This window comes from Vulpes lagopus, chromosome 16 (assembly GCF_018345385.1).
Source record: "Vulpes lagopus strain Blue_001 chromosome 16, ASM1834538v1, whole genome shotgun sequence".
NCBI classification, from domain to species: Eukaryota; Metazoa; Chordata; class Mammalia; order Carnivora; family Canidae; genus Vulpes; species Vulpes lagopus.
Genome location: NC_054839.1, coordinates 59,956,280 through 59,973,192, shown reverse-complemented (window position 1 = coordinate 59,973,192; position 16,913 = coordinate 59,956,280). Strand labels below are relative to the sequence as shown.

Below are 16,913 nucleotides of genomic sequence, written 5' to 3'. Positions count from 1 at the left end.
GGATTCAGCAGCTCTACTGAAAGCACCAGTCTAGGTGTTCTCATACTTAATAACTGTGACATCAAACTAACAGGTTTTTTTAAAAAAATCTAATTAGTTGCAAGATCTAAGTAGTTTCTTTTGTTTCTCTGGAACAGAGTTACCAGCGGGCAGCACCCCTAAGACTCACAAATGCTGTGAAGACTCCACCATTTCCAGAGAAGATAAGAGCTGTGCTGTGTCAACCCACAAAGGCTTTCTCTCTTTCCTAGGAATGTTCTCTGGGATTTCCCCATGGGACTTCCCTGAGTTACCTTGAACTAAGTGCCCCACCCCCATGACCTGGCCTCCTGAGAGTTTAAAGCCTGCCTTGCCTGCAGCCCTTTATCTTCCAGGAGATGGTGAACTTCTCCTATGTATTTCCCCATGCCTTGCATTGGATTTTAAACTCCATGAGGACAGGGTAGCGTCTTCACTGTCTAAGGTTTGGTCTCAAATACAATTCTCTATTTGCAATATTTTCACAAAATTTTCTGCTAGATGCCTCTCTTAAAACTAGTTTTTTATTTTTCCTCTTTTCAAGGTCTGAAGTGTCAATCGTGTAGGTATAACAGGGATAGATGTGTTTAAGGTATTGATATGCCTCAGTGGGCCTGGAATGGAAATACCGACTCCCTTTATAAAATGACAAGTGAATCCTTCTTACCAGAAGAAAAACCTAGGGGGCATCTGCTCTACCGCAGCACCACAGCCTCCTCAGCTTTACTTTCTGGGCCACCCACCACCCTGAAGGCCCCATGAGGCACTGCTTAGCCTTTAGATTCCACTCTTGGATCCAAGCGAATCACCTGAGGCTGCCTCTCTACTCTCCTGCCCCTCCTCTGACCGCTGTGTTCCAGGGATGCTGACCTTGTAAACAGCCCCAAATAACCGGGCTCACTTCACCATGGAAACACAGTATTTAAAAAATGTTCCGCTTCTCACAGCGTATTTTAATTGCCGGGGTGTTGGTCCCCCCCCCCCATAAAGAAAATCCGATTGTGAGGACAGGAACTGTCTTGTTCACTATCCCCTTCCTGTGCCTGACACACAGCAGGTTCTCAATAAATCTCTGTTAAGCGAATGACTTTCTTTTGCAACAGTTTCAAAATCACTAAAGAGTAAAGGAAAACAAATGGAAAGAATCTTAAAACACAGTACAAGAAACTCAGCCAGGAACGTATAGGTTTCTAACACTAGCATAGTGTCTGGAAGCTTCAGTCTTGTCCTATTCACCTTTAGACTGGGCACATCCACCTTGTCTTTTCAGGCCAGGCAACGAAATTCCCCAGGCCTCTGTGACATAGGAGAAAGCTCTCCTAACCAGGATCCTGGGTCCTGTCTCCTGGCCATTTTCTGGCCTTCCTGCAGCCCCTCCCAAACCACAGCCCTCATTCCCAGTCAGACCAGTCCTGCGGGGAAGCCCCCTCCTCAGCTCAGGGCAGGACCTCCCCTGGCAAGCCCAGGAGCCTGGAGAACACACAATGTCCCCAGAAGGAGGCCTGTACATGAACGGGGTGGGGGGTGAATTGTTCCCCAGCCTGTAACCCACCTTTTGTCTGTGTGACCAGCTCACTTGAGGGAAACAAGATTTTCCCCAAATTCATTTCTACAGGCCAAAGTACCTATGGGGTCCTAAGAAAATGGTCAGCCTTGAGTTCACTGATTGCAGACTTGGGAAACTTGTGCAGCACTTTCTTGGTGAAAGAAGAAACCAGACTCTGAGCTAGTTAACCCCTGCCCAGGGGCCCTGGGGCCTGCAAATACCCCAGGGGCTTCCAAGCCTCCAGGCCAGCCAGGGAGCTCCCTGCCCTCCGTTGGTGGCACAGGCCCACTGGGAGTGCTTGGCCAGGCCCCCGTGCCACCTGGGGCCAGGCTGTGCGGCACCCCCAGGCCAAGGTCCTACCACCCTGACCCCGAGAGTCCTGGGGGCTGCGGCTGGGCCCACCGTGGCTGCTCAGAGCAACCAGGCTCGTTGGCCGCCGACCGGAGCGCCCCCACCCTCACCGTGGGCGCCCTGACCCTCGTGACTCTCAACTCAAGAGCCGGACCCTCGCCCCCAGCGCCAGGGGTGTCCGCCTGCAGGCTGAGACCTCGAGAACCCCAACAACGAGCACAGTGAGTTCACCCCCCCTTGGCCGCCACACTTGCCTGCGCCAGGAAGCCTGGAGGCGGTGCCCCCCACCCCGCGGCCCTGTCCCCCCCAGGCCCCGCTCCTGGGGCCCCCAGACCAGGCCCTGCCCCGCTCTCCCACCTGACGTCCCCAGCCCCGCCCTCCCCTCCAGCCCTGTCCCCCAGCTCCCAGGCCTCCTGCCCCCACACCCCTAGCCCCCCACCCAGGCTCCCCGCCTGCCCCCCCAGCTCCCCTCAGGCCCTGCCCTAGCCTGCTCCGACCCGGCCCTGCTCCAGTCCCCCGTCAGCCTGCCCCCAGGCTCCCCAACCCCCCCCAGCCTGCCCCCAGGCCCTGCTCCCCCACCAGCCCTGCCCCCTCAGGCCCTGCTCCCCCCCCAGCTCCCCGGCCCTGCTCCCCCACGGCCTCTGCCCCAGGCCCTGCTCCCCCAGGCCGACCCCCCCAGCTCCCAGGCCGTCCCCCCAGCCCCCCAGCCTTCCCCCAGGCCCTGCTCGCCCAGCCCTGCCCCTGCTCCCCAGGCCCCGCCCCTCAGCCTGCTCCCCACCCCCAGCCCTGCCCCCAGGCCCTGCCCCCCAGCTCCCCCCTCAGGCCCTGCCCCTACAGGCCCTGCTCCCCCACCCCCAGGCCCTGCTCTCCCTCCCCCAGACCCTGCTCCCCGAGGTCCTGCCCCCGTCCAGGCCCTGCCCCCCAGGCCCTGCCCCCCAGCTCGCCCCCCAGGCCCTGCCCCTCCAGGCCCTGCTCCCCCACCCCCAGGCCCTGCCCCCCCAGGCCCTGCTCCCCCACCCGCAGTCCCTGCTCCCCCAGGCCCGCTCCCCCGAGCCCCAAGCATCTCTGCCGCCGCAGCTCCGAGGGCCCCGGGCCGTCCGTTGGGGCCAGGCCCTGCGCCTGCACCTCCGAAAGCCCCGGGGTCACGCGGGGCCGCGGGGGCGGCCAGGCTGGGCGGCGCGGGGCAGGCGCGCGGTTCCGCGGGGAAGCAGCAGGCCGCCGCCCCGCCCGGGACCCCGGGACCCCGGGACCCCGGGACCGCGAGCCGCGGCGCCCACCCGGCCGGACCCGGCGCCCCGCCTCGGAGGAGCGGCCCTCGCACCCGGGGCTCCCGAGGCAGGAGGAGGGCGCGGGGCGGGCGTGAGGTCGGGGCCGCACAGACTCCCCGAGGGATGCTCGTCCGACGAGGAGCCCGCGGGGCGAGGGGCGCGGTCGGGGCGCGGGGGCCGGGCCCGCAGCCTGGGCCCCGGAGGCCGGAGGCCGCGGCACACGGACCCTGGGCGGCGCGGGGGCGCTCGGGGCGGCCGGGCCCGGGGATGCGGGGGCAGGTGCCCGCCGGGAGCCGCTCCCGGCCCCGCGACCGCGCCACGGCCACCAGGAGGGAGGGGCGCGCAGGTGGGTTTGGGCACCCGGGAGGCCGCAGACTCCCGCTCTGGGTTCCCATCTTATTTGTTAAAAGAAAAAGAAAAAAGGGGGAAAAAAAAAAAAAGAAAAAAAGAGCCCCACTCTGCAATGTGGATAACTGAACAGGGTCCCGGTAAAATCCGCCCTGCGAAAAATGTGAAGTCGCGACAGGTCGGCCTGCGGGTGAAGGCTGCTCTAGCAGGAACGCGAGAAGTGAGCGGGAGCCCACAATTTTCGTTTTTACTGTAGAAGTCGGTCAACGAAATCAAATGGTAATGGTTACCTATTACAGCCGCTTTAAAGTTTGAAATAATTTAATGTATTTCGGATTTATATGTATGTAATCACCATACTTTTTATTTTGTCTAGCTATTTCCATTAAGTTTTAATAAGCTAGTAAAGCTCCCTGGATAAATTTTGTGAGTTTTCTTTCTTTTTTTTTTTTTTTTTAAGTGAGTGGAGATTACATGAACCAGAAGCGAAGTTTGAGCATAATTTCCTTAACCACTGGGAAATCTGTACCGCCTGCCAAAACTTCCAGGGATGGGGAGAAGAAAGGAAGAGAAGGAGATTAAATATTCATGGAGTACCCACTACGTGCACGCACCCTGTGGGCGCTAGCTTTACCCATTATATTCCATATTAGTCATTGTTTATAAAATAAGAGCTCTTTTTTTTTAAAAAACATGGATACCTCCTTCTTCTGCATCCGGACCTCAAATGGATAGCTTCCACAATTATATTTTATTCGCGAGAATTTCGTTTTTATTACTTCCTTCTTCGAAGTGACATAATTGTTGAGGCTAATGGAGAGATCCATGTGTAATGATATTAAAGTCTGTTTTTTTGTTTAACCGATTACATCGTTCAGTGTTCATCCTGGCTGGGGTGAAAGAAAAAAAAAAAAGTGGAAGGTGAGTCAGCAAACGCTGAATTTCTGCTAACTCTTTAGGTCTCTGTAAAAATGAAGAAAGAGAAATCCCCGAACTGTTTGGGAGAAGAGGGAAGTTGTAGCTGGGAGGAGGGCACTGGCACTGAGCGCGCTGTGCCCTCCTCCCCACCCAAAGAAAGAAAGAAAGAAAGAAGGAAGAAAGGAAAGGAAAGAACACGCAAAACAAAACTTTCCCGTCGCTGTGGATCAAAGGAACCGAAAACATGACCCACTTTGCGAGGGTTGTGCAAACACCGTGGCTTATATTGACCATTGATAAAGGCTGAGTGAGACCAGCCTCTGCGCGTGTCACAGTGGAGACGGTGGAACTGAGGGTACCCGCAGCTTAAGAAAAAGAGAAAGACAAAAAAAAAAAAAAAAAGAAAAAAAGAGTTGACAAGCAGATGAAGTGGGAGAGGAGGGGAGGAGCATAGCCCCAGGAGCCGCAGCAGGCAGGTAAACCCTCAAAACCTCAGCTCCAGCAGCTAATGAAAAAACCAAAGTCAGTCCAGTCCAGGGGAAATGGTTCTGACGCAGGCCTGATGGGGAGTCGTCGGTCGTGTTTCTTTTCCGGACTATCAGCAAAGAAAAAAAAAGGGGGGGGGAGGAATTTCGAGGTTCGGCCAAATGTTTGGACTGGGAGGCCGAGGACGGGACGGAGAGCGTTTCCTGCTGCGCCGCCCGGGCGGCCCCGCGCGCCCCAGCGCCCTGCGCTCCGGAGGGAGTCGGGGGCGCGCGCTCCGGCCCGGGCTGCCCGGCGGGGCGCGGAGGGAGGGAGGGAGGGAGGGAGGGAGGGATGGAGGGAGGGAGGGGCGAGCCCGGGCGGGCCCCACGTGCGCGGCCTGCGCCGGCCGGGAAACGCGGGATGCGCGGCCGCCCGACGGACGTGGGAACCGGGCGCTCCAGGCCGCGCTGCCGTCGCCGCGGAGGTGCCCCACGTGCACGCGGAGGCCGCGGTGGGTGGGGGTGGGGGTGGGGGTGGGGGTGGGGCGCCCGCAGAGGTCTCCCGCCCGCGTCCCGTCGGGGGCCCGGCGCGCCCCGGTGCCCGCGCCCCGGCCCTCCCCGGCGTCGCACCCTCCCCACCCGCGCCTGCGCCTGCGCCCGCGCCCGTCGGGGCTGACCCGGGCACCCCTGCGCACGCCCGCTGCGCCCCCGACCCCCTTGCAGCGCCGCGCACCCCGCCCCCACCCCCACCCCCGCGCCGCCGGGGGCCCCGCCTAAGGCCACCTGGAGGGAGGGGGCGGGACGCGCAGCCGCGGAGGGCACGGGGGGGGGGAGGGGAGCAGGCTGCCGGTGCCTTCTGGAAACTTCGGCGACGCCTGGGGCGCTTGTGCTCCCCGCAGGACGGCTTTCCTGGCGTCGCGGGGAGCGCCCGAGTGGTGCCGGCGCTGCCTGCGAGGGGCCGCTCCCCTCCCGCAGCTCCTTTAAGGACATCTGATCCAGCCCCGGGCCGGCGCTCCGCTCCCGAAGCCCGGTCCGCCGCCGCCGAGGGCGACCCCAGGCGAGGCCGAGGAGGGAGAGCGCCGGCGCGGGGCCCACCCACCCCAGGGCGCCCCGAGGCCGGCCGAGGCCTGCAGCAGGGAGGCAGGGAGGCCCCGGGGACCGCGCGGGGCTCGCTGCCACGCCTGAAGCAGGCGTTCCCTTTTCCAGATCGTATTCCCCATAAAATCTAAAGCCAGATGCATCGCTTGGGCAAGTTCCCATTTCACCGCGAAAAGCACAGATTTGTTTCCAAACTGGACTCCAAATCGAGGTTTCTGGTGCGGGTTCCAGGGGGAGTGCGCAAGGTTGGGCTTTCGATGGCTCAAGGGACTGCCCCGGGCTGGGAACGTTATTTAGGCGCTTTAGTTTCAACCTAGACCGGGCGACGTATCATTTGAGTGTGCGGAGATTTAGGGGGGGTGGGGGGGAGGAGGAGGAGGAGGAGGAGGGTGCGGAATAAAGACAACTATGGCTTTCAAACCCGTGCATGTACTTTTTTTTTTTTTTTAATTTAAGTGGGATGGAGAATAGACCAACTGCATGATTACAGACGCCCAGGTAAGCAAGATAACCTGAAGGAAAGTGGTTCACAACAGTAAGCTGCAGGGGGGAAAGCTTGCAAGAAAGTGAGAACGGCCGCCAGGTATGGAGCCAGAGGGCGAGCAGGGTGAAAGCAGGTATTTTATCAGTCTGCTGCGTCAAAAACCGCTTCTGCTGAATATATATATTATATATTTATTTATTTTAAGAAATAGATGGTTTTCTACAAAAGGGTGGCTAGCCCAAGGGTCCCTAAGCCTAAGGGTCTGTTTCACCTGTAGCTCTCAACATTGCATAAAGAAATTTGGGTGGAGTGCGCAGGCTTTTTCACAGTTAGAACTTTCTGGAATTCGCAGTTGTGGTGGGAAGGGAAGGGATCTAAACGAACAACGCCAGCCTGGGATTGACTGGGGACCGTTAGCAGCAGAACGTTAGCAGGAAACCAAAACTGCCTTCCCAAGGCTCGCCCCAGCGAACTCCGTTTTTGCATCTTTTAGGATTACGGCTGTTTTAAAGTCACGTTGCTCAAGTGCACAGCCGGCAATGCGGGGTCGACACAGCGCGAAACAAGCACACACAAAATCCCAATTTATTTGGAGAGCGAAGGCGCCTCTGACCTGCTAGAGCTGTACCAGCGGCGGGCGGCGCGGGGCAGTGGGTGCCAGCCTGAGAAAGCGCAGACCCCACGGCCCGCACAGAAAGCCGTGTTCCCACATTCCACTCATTTAGGATCAAATGGTTTTTTTTTTTTAAACACTTGCCACAGATACTGCTACAACCAATGTACCATTAAATGGAATAGAGTTAGTTGTTTATTGGGGTAAGGTGGTGCTTTCCCGGCGTGTGGCTTGAGGGACGTGCCCTGGCGTGACACAGCGAGCCTCTAGGCCAGCCTTCCAGGGGTGGGTCATTGCAGGGTGCCTGGGGAAGCGAGGGCGCGGCTCGGGACTGGCCGCGGTGCCCCGAGGATGCTCCATGGTTGTGGGGAGGGTCCCTTCACCTCCTGAAGACATCCTCGAGCCTTCCCTTGGGTGAAACAGGCCGCCCACGCGGGGCCGCGCCTCCTCCCAGTCTGCGCAGGCCGCCTTTGTCCGCGCGCGGGGACCACCAGAGGATGTGCCACCAAAGTTCCCTGAAATCTTTAAAGCACGCGGCACTCTGGTGTTTGCGGGGAGCCCGGGGGCTTGTGCACCGCCCCCCTGGGCCTCTGCGGCCTCCGTGCGCCCTGGCGGGCCCAGGCCTCTGCCGGGCATCCGCCTCCAGGGGCCAGCGCTCGCCCCGCCACACTCCCCGGCCTCCGCGTCCCCTCGCACAGCCCTCGTCAGTCTCCGATTGCAGCTCCAGACCCAGGCCAAACCTCCCCTTCGGGACTGGCGTCCGCTTCTCGCAGGGGGAGGCGGCGGGCTGGGGCCCTCGGGTGAGCACCGGGCGCCGCCTGCGCGCGGCTCCCGCGCCCGCCGTCGCCTCCCCACCCCGGGCCTGGCCTCCCGCGGCCGTGCTCGGGGAAGCCCGGGGAAGCCGCTGCGCCCGATGCGCCCGGGCGCTTTCGTTTTCCTTTCGCTCCCTCCTCTCCGCAGCTGCAAAGACTGCGGGATGACAAAGTGGGGGTGGGGTGGGGGTGGGGGTGCGAGGCACGTGTCCCGACAGAGTGGCGGGGACCCCGCGGCTTGGCCCGAAGCGGGAGGGGGGAGGCAGGCGAAGGCTCAGGGCTCAGGCCTGGCCACCCCTGCCACTGCAGGCGCGGGAGCACCAGGAGGCCCTGCTGGCTTTCTCCCTGCAGACCAACGTGGCTTGTAGGTAGGGATGCCACGGAGTTGGCGCGGGAACGAATTGGCCTCCCTCGGCAGGCTGGGGCTTTCCCCCACGGAAGACGAGACGGAGGAGAGAGGCCTGGACCTTCCGCTGCGTTGGAACAGACACGGGAGGCACCGAAGCCCTAAGGCGTGGGGCGGCGCCCGCCACCAGACCCTGCGCCCGTCAGGTGCCAGGGGACCGGCCGACGCGTCGTCCAACTTGCTGCGGGCCCGCTCGCCTCCGCGCTCTGCAAACCCGGCAGCCACGGCGCAGCTTTGCTTTATGTGTCCCTGCGTCCCTGCATGGCGAGCGAGGCAGGCTGCTCGGTTTTCAGACCCCTGGCCTAGGCTCTCCCCACCCTTGAAACAGACAGACAAGGCCCAAACCTGCAACGGTCTGGCGAGCCCTGGCACCCTCCTCGGGGGCCCGTGCGGCCCGTGCGGCCGCGCTCCCGGGTCTGGGGCGAGCGCAGGGCAGCGCCTGGAAGCGCGGCTCGCGGGGCGGCCGGGGACAGAGGTCCCGCCCCCGCGCCCTGGGCCGCGCTGGGGCCCGGGCGAGGCTGCGCGCGCGGGGACGGGCTCTGCGAACTCCTCGCAAGACGACACGAGCCTTCCAGGCTGTTTACCACCGCGCAGCTGCCCGGAAAGGTCCGACGCGTTTCCTGCGCTCGCCCCGCTCAGCCTGGGCTTCCCTGCACCCGGGAGCTCAGGGGCTGAGACGGTTTACCCCCGCCTCGGGCAAGCTCAACGGCGACCTGAATAAATCGAGACGCGGGGCCTCAGGGCGGGAGGGCAAAGCGGCCTGCAAGCAGCCCCTGGCAGCCGGGGTCGTCCTCAGCCAGGCCTCGCCTCGTGTTCGCCTCCCTCTTGTTTACGCGGAGCTCGGGAGCGGCGGCTCCAGGCCGGAGCTCGGTTTCATTTCGGGGTGTGGCGGGGCCTATCAGCGGACCGGGTCTGGACGCAAAGTTCGGCCGCTCTGCTCCATCCCTAACTTCAACGACTCCCGAGGACGCCCCGCTCCGTCCGCCGCCGCCCGGGTCTGCGGCGCCCGGTCCCAGCCGCCCCGCGGGCGGGGAGGGAGTCGCGCAGCGCCTCGCTGCACCTGCGGAGCGCGTCTCCGCACGTCCCGAAGGGGCCGCACCGCGCTTCCCGCGCTCGGCGGGCCCGGGAGCCGCCGCGCCCCCCTCCGGCGGCCGTGCAGGGGGCAGGGCGGCGGGCATCCCGGGGCGGCGGCCGCGCGGGGCACGAGTCGGGCCCCCGGCTCCGCGGCGAGGCCCGGGCGCGCGCGCCGGCGGGGGAGGGCGCGGCCGCGGGGTCCCGGCCGTGCCCGGGGGGGGGGGGGGAGGGGGTCCCCACGCCGTGCGCGGCGCTCGGGCGGCCGCCGGGGCGCCGGGGCGCGGGTCCTGCCGGGCGGGCACGTGACGGGGTTGGCGGCGCTCGGGCCGGGCCGGGCCGCGGGAGGGGGCGGCGGGGGCGGGCGCGGGCGCGGGGGCGGGGGCGGCGGGCTCGCGGAGCACTTGGGTCGTGTGCTGGGGCTTTTCTCTCCCCGGAGCCGGCGGGGGGAGGGGGAGGGGCCGCCGCTCCGCCTTCTCCTTTTCGCAATGTTGACGCAATCTATAAATAGTGGAACAAAAGGACCAACTTCCTCGGAGCTTTGCTGAAACTGCACAAAAAATCGAGCCGGGGGGTTCCCTGGTCCCTGGCGACGGGGCGGGGAGCGCGGCGCGGGGGAGGGGCGGGCGCGGCGGCGCGGGCCCGAGGGGACACCTGGCCGAGCCGCCTCCTCCGCCGCCGCCGCCGCCGCCGCGGGCCCCGCGCGCCCCGGTGCGCCCCGACCGGGGGTCTTGCTCCGCCGCCGCTGACAGGTCAGTGCGCACCGCCCCTTCCGCGCGGGGTTCCTCGCCCTCCCCCGAGCCTCCACTTTTAGAAGGGAGCGGGGGGACGGGCCGCCAGGCAGTGACAGCCGCCAGCGCCAGCGCCAGCCCGGGGCTCCCGGCGCCTCGTCGTCCGGCCGGTCCCGCTGGCGGCCGCGGGGGCCGGGGCAGGGGCAGGGGCAGGGGCCGGGCAGCGCCAGCGGGAGAGCGCGGGGGGCGCTGCGGGGGCGCTGCGGGGCGCGGGGGGCGGGCTCCGGGTCGCCGCGCCCGCCCCGGCGGGGACCGCGAGGGCCTGGAGGCCGCCGGGCGCGCCTCGCCCCGCTCGGGGCTCGGACCGGGCGTCCCCGCCTCGTCCTGCGGCTGCCGCGCGAGGGCTGCGCGGAGGAGAGCGGGGCGCGCACCCCCGGCTGCGGGGCCCACGCACCGGGCGCGGCGGGGGCGGGGCGGGGCGGGCGCGGGCGAGCCTCCTCCGGGCCGGGGCAGGGGCAGGGGCCGGGCCGGGCCGGTGCGCGAGCGGCCGCCGTGGCGGTTACTCGGGGCGCGGGGGAGGGGGCGGAGCTGGCGCTGTTGACAGCGGAGCCGGGCGGGAGGGCGGGGGAGGGGGAGTCGGCGCCGGGGGAGGGCGGCGCGCGCGGGCTCGGGCGGGGCGGGGCGTCACGTGACGGCCAGACGCCCCCGCGACGGGCGGCCGCGGGGTGACGTCAGCGCCCCGGCCGCAGGGCGGCACTTCCGCCCCCTCCCCCACGGCCGCCCGCCGCCCGCCGCGGCCGCAGCCCTCTCGGAGCGGGGAGCGGGGAGCGGGGAGCGGGGGCGCCGGCCCGGGCTCTCCTCGCCGCGCGGGGCCGCGGCCGCCTCCCGGCCACCCCCGCCCCCCGCCGCGTCCCATTGTGCGAGCGCGCGGCGCGGCGCGGGGCGGGGGCTGGTGCCGGCCCCCCGCGGCTCCCGGCTGGGGGGAGGGGGCGGGGCGGGGCGGGCGGTCACGGCGGGGGGGGGGGCGCGGCCGGCGCGGGGGGGCGGGGGGTCGCGCTCCGGCCGCCGTCGCCGCCGCCGTCCGCGCTATTCGGGGAAACTCGGGGTTTCGGTGACTCAGCGCCGCGCGCGCTATTTATAAGTCGGCGCATCCCTCGGTGGGGCCCGGCCGCGGCGCGGCGAGCAGCCCGGGCTCCGCGACAGTTCAAAAGACCGTTCTTGTTGGGGTAAAAAGCAGGAAAGCCGCGGCGGCGAGAGCCCGTGCTGCGAGTGCAGCAGCCGGACGCGCCCTCACAGTCGCCGGGCCCTGCGGGGCAGGTGCAGGTGCAGGTGCGGGGCAGGTGCAGGTGCGGGGCAGGTGCAGGTGCGGGGCAGGTGCGGGGCAGGTGCAGGTGCGGGGCAGGTGCAGGTGCGGGGCAGGTGCGGGGCGAGACCCGGGAGCGGGAGGCGCCGTCGGCAGGACCCGCACCCAGCACCCAGCGCCCAGCGTCCTGCAGGCCCGAGGCGTGAACCCGGGGAAACCTGCCCGAGCTGCGGGTTCCCGAGGAGCCCCCTAACCGGAAGGGTGCGCGGCGCCCACCCAGCATCAGAGCTCCCAACAAATCTGAATCACGCGTCTACCGTCCGAGGCCTTCCTGCCCACAAAGTGCCATAAAAACGTACCCTCCAGCCCGGAGTTGTGCAGTGTGTAAGCGCTGCACAAACACGATGGGCCATTGCTCGTTTTACAGGCTTTATGGTTTTTTTTTTTTTTTTTGGTTTTGTTTTGTTTTCTCCCATGCACCCCTCCCCCCACCCCAGTCGGGAAATCCAAGGGGTAAATGCTAAAAAGGAGCAGTCGCGAGGCTGGCTTCTTGGAGCCGTCGGTGCACACCCAGTCGGCCCGGCCCCACACAGTCTTCCGTAGGGAGTGCGACCTGGAGTGTTTCTTGAAAGAGAGAAGGCAAGGCGGTGTCCCGGACGGCGAAAAGTTAGGCCCCCTGGGAGAGGACGGGGCCTCCCAAGCTGAGAAAACGAAGCAGCAGTGACCAAGGCCTGGAACTAGAGAGGGAGAAGTGTGGGGGGGAGAAGGGAGTGGAGGCAGGTGAGAAGCCAAGCTGGACAGAAGGCCACTCTGAACTTGACCCGGAGCCCTACAAGCTTTTAAAACTTTTCGTAGACAGGTACCCTTTTGAGAACCTATGGGAAGCAATGGGGCCTCTCTCCAGAAACACGTACCTACAGATCTGGATTACAGTTTTGCACACATTTTCAAGGAGTTTGTGAGTAAAGGACTACTGGGTCTTAGGATTAAACCTACACAGGAAAAGGAAAACCAAGAAAGGATTTTTTTTTTTTTTTTAATGGAAATGCATGGTCAGGTGTGAAAAGATTACAGGCCTTTGAAAAGATTTCATTGGTTGGGGGTCCTGGAGACTTGAAAATGGAATGTAAAACAGCCCGTAATCTAAGTAAGAATGGATTGGGACCACTGCTGTGTACCTAATGACAGTGGAGATAGAGGAGGAATTTGAGAAAAGTAATTACAATGAGCTGGTGGAATGGGAAACCGGTTGTGTGGGGCAAAGGCAGGAGATCCCCAGGTTCCCAATGCAGTGTGTGGACTAGGATGAGGAGTGGGCCTCAGGTCCAGGAGGAAGAACGTTCTTCTGTCCCTGTGGACTCTGAGCCATCAGGGAACTATCCCCAGGAGGGTTGGAAGTAAAGGCTGGCTCTCTGGAGTCATTACAATATAGACGGTAACTAAAATCATGGGGATGTATAAGATGGACCTGTGTCAAGTGAAGAGAGGCCTGCGAGGAGAACCCTGGGAAATGCCTATATTTAGGGGAAGGGGAGGAGCCAGACGAACCTTTCAAGGACAGGACACTGATGAGTGACTAAACACAGAATGGTGTCTTTAGTGTATAGTAACTTTGGTCAGTGAATCCTGCTTCCTTGGTAAGGAATGAAAGTACACGGTAGGTCTGGTCTCTTCATAGGATTTTAAAGTCTGTGTATTCTTTCAGTTTTAAAAAAGAAAGGAAAAAAGCACCTTTCCAAAGATTTGAATTCAGAAGAGAGATGAGGGCAGGAAATGATTAAATCTTGCTTTCCCTTCTTTTCTGAAACTAGGAATACCTTGGGGAGAAGAAAAGCAGAAACAGACTCAGCCTTTCTCTTCCCTGCTCACATACTAAGCCTTTAAGGAAAAGGAGTTTAGATAGGTCCCCATTATGGTATTTTTTTTTCTTCCTCACGGCACTTGAAAACCATACTCGATTGCCAACAATTAGTACTAGGAGGTGCTAAGGTCTCAGTCTGGCTAAGAAAACAAGGAAAAGTGGAGGGAAACCATTTTCTTTTGCTTCCTCCATCTCCCTCCTACTTGTTAGAGCTAACCTGAGCTAGAACTAGTCCCTACAAACAGGGACTCAAGCACAAAACAAACCACCCCAGAATTTACTACTTTACTTGGATATGCAATCTGGGGAGGGTTCTGCAGGGGCAGCCTGTCTCTAATCCACTTGGCCTCATCTGGGACAGCTCATAGGCTGGAGACTTGCATCATCCGAATGCTTGTTCACTTGCGTGGCTGGTGATCAGTACTCACAGATGACTGGGACCTTAGCTGGCACTACAGGTCAGAACACCTGCACAATGTCCTCTCCTTCAGGTTTGGGCTTTCTCAGAGCAGGGTTGCTGGGTTCCCAGTGTCTCAAGATTGAGAGCCAGGTAAAGCTGTATCACCTCCTACAACCTATTCTTAGAAGTCATGCAGCATCATACCCATTGGATTCTGTTCGTTAGTGAAAAATCACTACTGCCATACACGTTCTAGAGAGGGGAATCTTATCTTTTAATGGAATCTTATCTTGTAATGGAAGGAGCATCAAAGAATTTGCAATGTGCTTAAAATCACCACACATATAATACAGATAAACAGATTTATAAACAATGTATTATATATTAAAAATGTTTAAACATAAGAAACCAAATATAGTCTTTTGATATCAGAACGAGATACAAAATTGCAGACATTCCATTGTTACAGCAAAGCTAATTCTAAACCAACCCAAGTAGGCAGTTGGTCTCATAATCTTTCCTCCTCCTCCCTTCTGACCATTCTCCCCACTCCAGGCCAGGCTCCCTATACAAGATACCTCTCTCTCCCAATCCAGGCAGGACCCCCCCCACAGTGGCTATACTTCCAAAGTGATGATCAGTCCTAAAAGTTTTTGCTGTTCCTTCCTTGAATTATCCCTGACTTTGTACCTCACTAGATCACTGGGAAGGCCATCTAGTGACATGTCTTTACTTCTCAGGGTTAACAAGCAAAATGCTATAGAGAGTATCCCAATAAAGAATTTTATAACAAATTCATGTTACATAATTAAAACAAGATGACATTTCTTTAAAAGGGCTATGTTTTTAGGTATCAGGATCTTGACTTAGGCTTGTTTACTCATAAAACTCAGTAGTTCTAAAAGGGATGGTTAAGATTTTAGGTATCTTATAAGAATCTGCATGTTGCCTTGAAGGTTTTGATTGCCATTTGATGATTTTATGCAAAATTTAAATGACTCTTCTTCCATGTTTACAAGGCACAGTGCATTATTTTTCTTTAAAACCAGTACACATAATTATTTGCTTGGTAAAGAGGCTCAAGAGTTCTCTAAGGAAGTGAAAATACTATCTTTCTTTGAGTAATCAAAATAAAATAATCTTTTCTTATAACCTAGTATATTTTTAAATTCTCCTAAAGCTGATATTATAATTTATACATCTTTGATGTTCTCTTAGAAAGATTTCATTTACGACTTAGAAATAAATAGTGCTTTCTTGGCTTAGAAATAGAATTTTAATAATTCATGCTCTCCTGAAGGCTAATACCTCTACATGTTTTGGTCATTCTGCATAATTATTTATAGTTCTATTGAGTCAGAATCACATTGTGGGAATATATAGTATGGAATACAAATTTTAAAATAAGCACAGCTAGATAATGAGCAAACATATATTTATGAACCCCTCTGTGTATTTAGATTTTTGAAGAAGCATACGTTTTGTTTTTTTTTTTTTTGAAGAAGCATACATGTTTTAAAAAGTAAAATGAATAAAATATGTCTTTGTTTTTAAAGGTTCTTATAGAGCAATGATAAAAAAGAAACTGACACAGCATTCAAATTAAACTTATAGACTTTGTTATCAGGCCCCAAACTGTTCCTAATTCTGTGACTTCATAGCTACCATGGAGGCAGCCCAAAGGAGCTTAAGTAAACATTTTTAAATTACGTAATGAGGTTCTGAGGGAGGAAGAACCCCAACCATACTGCGCCATATAGTTTTACAGATGTTATTTCCCTGCATGCCAGGATGCTTATTACCCTATCTATAGAATGACTTCATAGTAATGATAACATGAAAGAAAATTAATGTAGGCAAGCAAGTCTGTTTCTAAGGCATTGAGAATGAAAGCAAGGTTGAGGTAGTTATTTCAAAGTAGTTATCTAGTAAATGTTTTTCTTGACTATAAGCATTTAGGAAGCATTTTGGAAAGGGCTATAGTGAAAATGGCACATTAAGCAATAAATCCAATATGATTTCAATAAAGAAATAAATTCAATAAGTAAAATAGGATACTGCTAGCTTACAGTAATAATGCTCTATTTACCACTACATTAAGAATTAAATACAATCTCACCTTTTTTTTTACTAAGTAAAATAATTTGGATCCTTCCTTATACTATTTTTCTTCACCTTTGCATGTGTTCAAAATATAATTTATTTTAAAAGAAATATTGCCAAAGTCAATAAAAAATACATTTCTTCACCAGCTGAGTAAGCATCACAGAGAAGACAAAGAATATTAGATCTTTGGGGCAGTAAAGTTATTAATGTGAGTATATGAGCAAAAATGCAATTTTATCAAATTCAATTACACACGGAGTCTCCCCATCAGATTGACAAAGATTGAAGATAAGTGTTAGTAACGAGTGTTGCTAAGAAGGTGTTCAAATTTACAATCACGTTTATTACTATATTACCTTTCTTGGGTCTTAAAAATGTCCAAATCTTTGATACAGTAGTTCCACTTCCAGGAACCAATCCTAAAGAAATAAATACGAAGTCAAAGATTTATATATATTCACTACAGTATCTATACGGAGGAAACAATCTGAATATTCAAAAGTAACGGAGTGGTTAAATGAGACATGATGATCAATCTAATGGAATATTATGCAATAACTAAAACTACTTAGGGCCACAGAAAAATACTAATAGAGTAATTCAATGTATAGTTAATTTTTTTAGGTTATAAAACTACTTCTCATTTATTTGAAAATGCACTTATATGCATAGAAAAAGGATGGGGAAAATATATCAAAGTGTGATTATGGTAATTTTCCTTTTCCTTTTTAATTTTTTTTGATTTTTTTTTAATTTATGATAGTCACAGAGAGAGAGAGAGAGGCAGAGACATAGGCAGAGGGAGAAGCAGACTCCATGCATCGGGAGCCCGACGTGGGATTCGATCCCGGGTCTCCAGGATCGCGCCCCGGGCCAAAGGCAGGTGCTAAACTGCTGCGCCACCCAGGGATCCCTACTTTTCCTTTTTAGAAAATGAGCACAAATTATTTTTTAACAATCAGAAAAAGAAATCCTTAAAATTAAAAGATCTCCTCCCTAATATGTAAATCAAATGACATACATTTATATTCTTATAACACTAGGATATTTAATAAAGTAACACATCGTATTAGTTACTCTTTATTAGTACTTTCTCATTTTGTATGTTTACAACA

The 16,913-nt window shown here is 57.5% G+C and overlaps 1 long non-coding RNA gene across 1 annotated transcript in view; it reads right to left on the bottom strand.

Moving 5' to 3' along the window:
- Positions 1 to 11,134: 11,134 nt before the first annotated feature.
- The window catches only part of LOC121477002, a 30,408-nt gene continuing 24,629 nt past the window's right edge, over positions 11,135 to 16,913 (bottom strand). The window contains exon 6 of the long non-coding RNA XR_005984068.1: positions 11,135 to 16,217. This is a non-coding gene — a long non-coding RNA (uncharacterized LOC121477002). The remainder of the gene's footprint in view (positions 16,218 to 16,913) is intronic.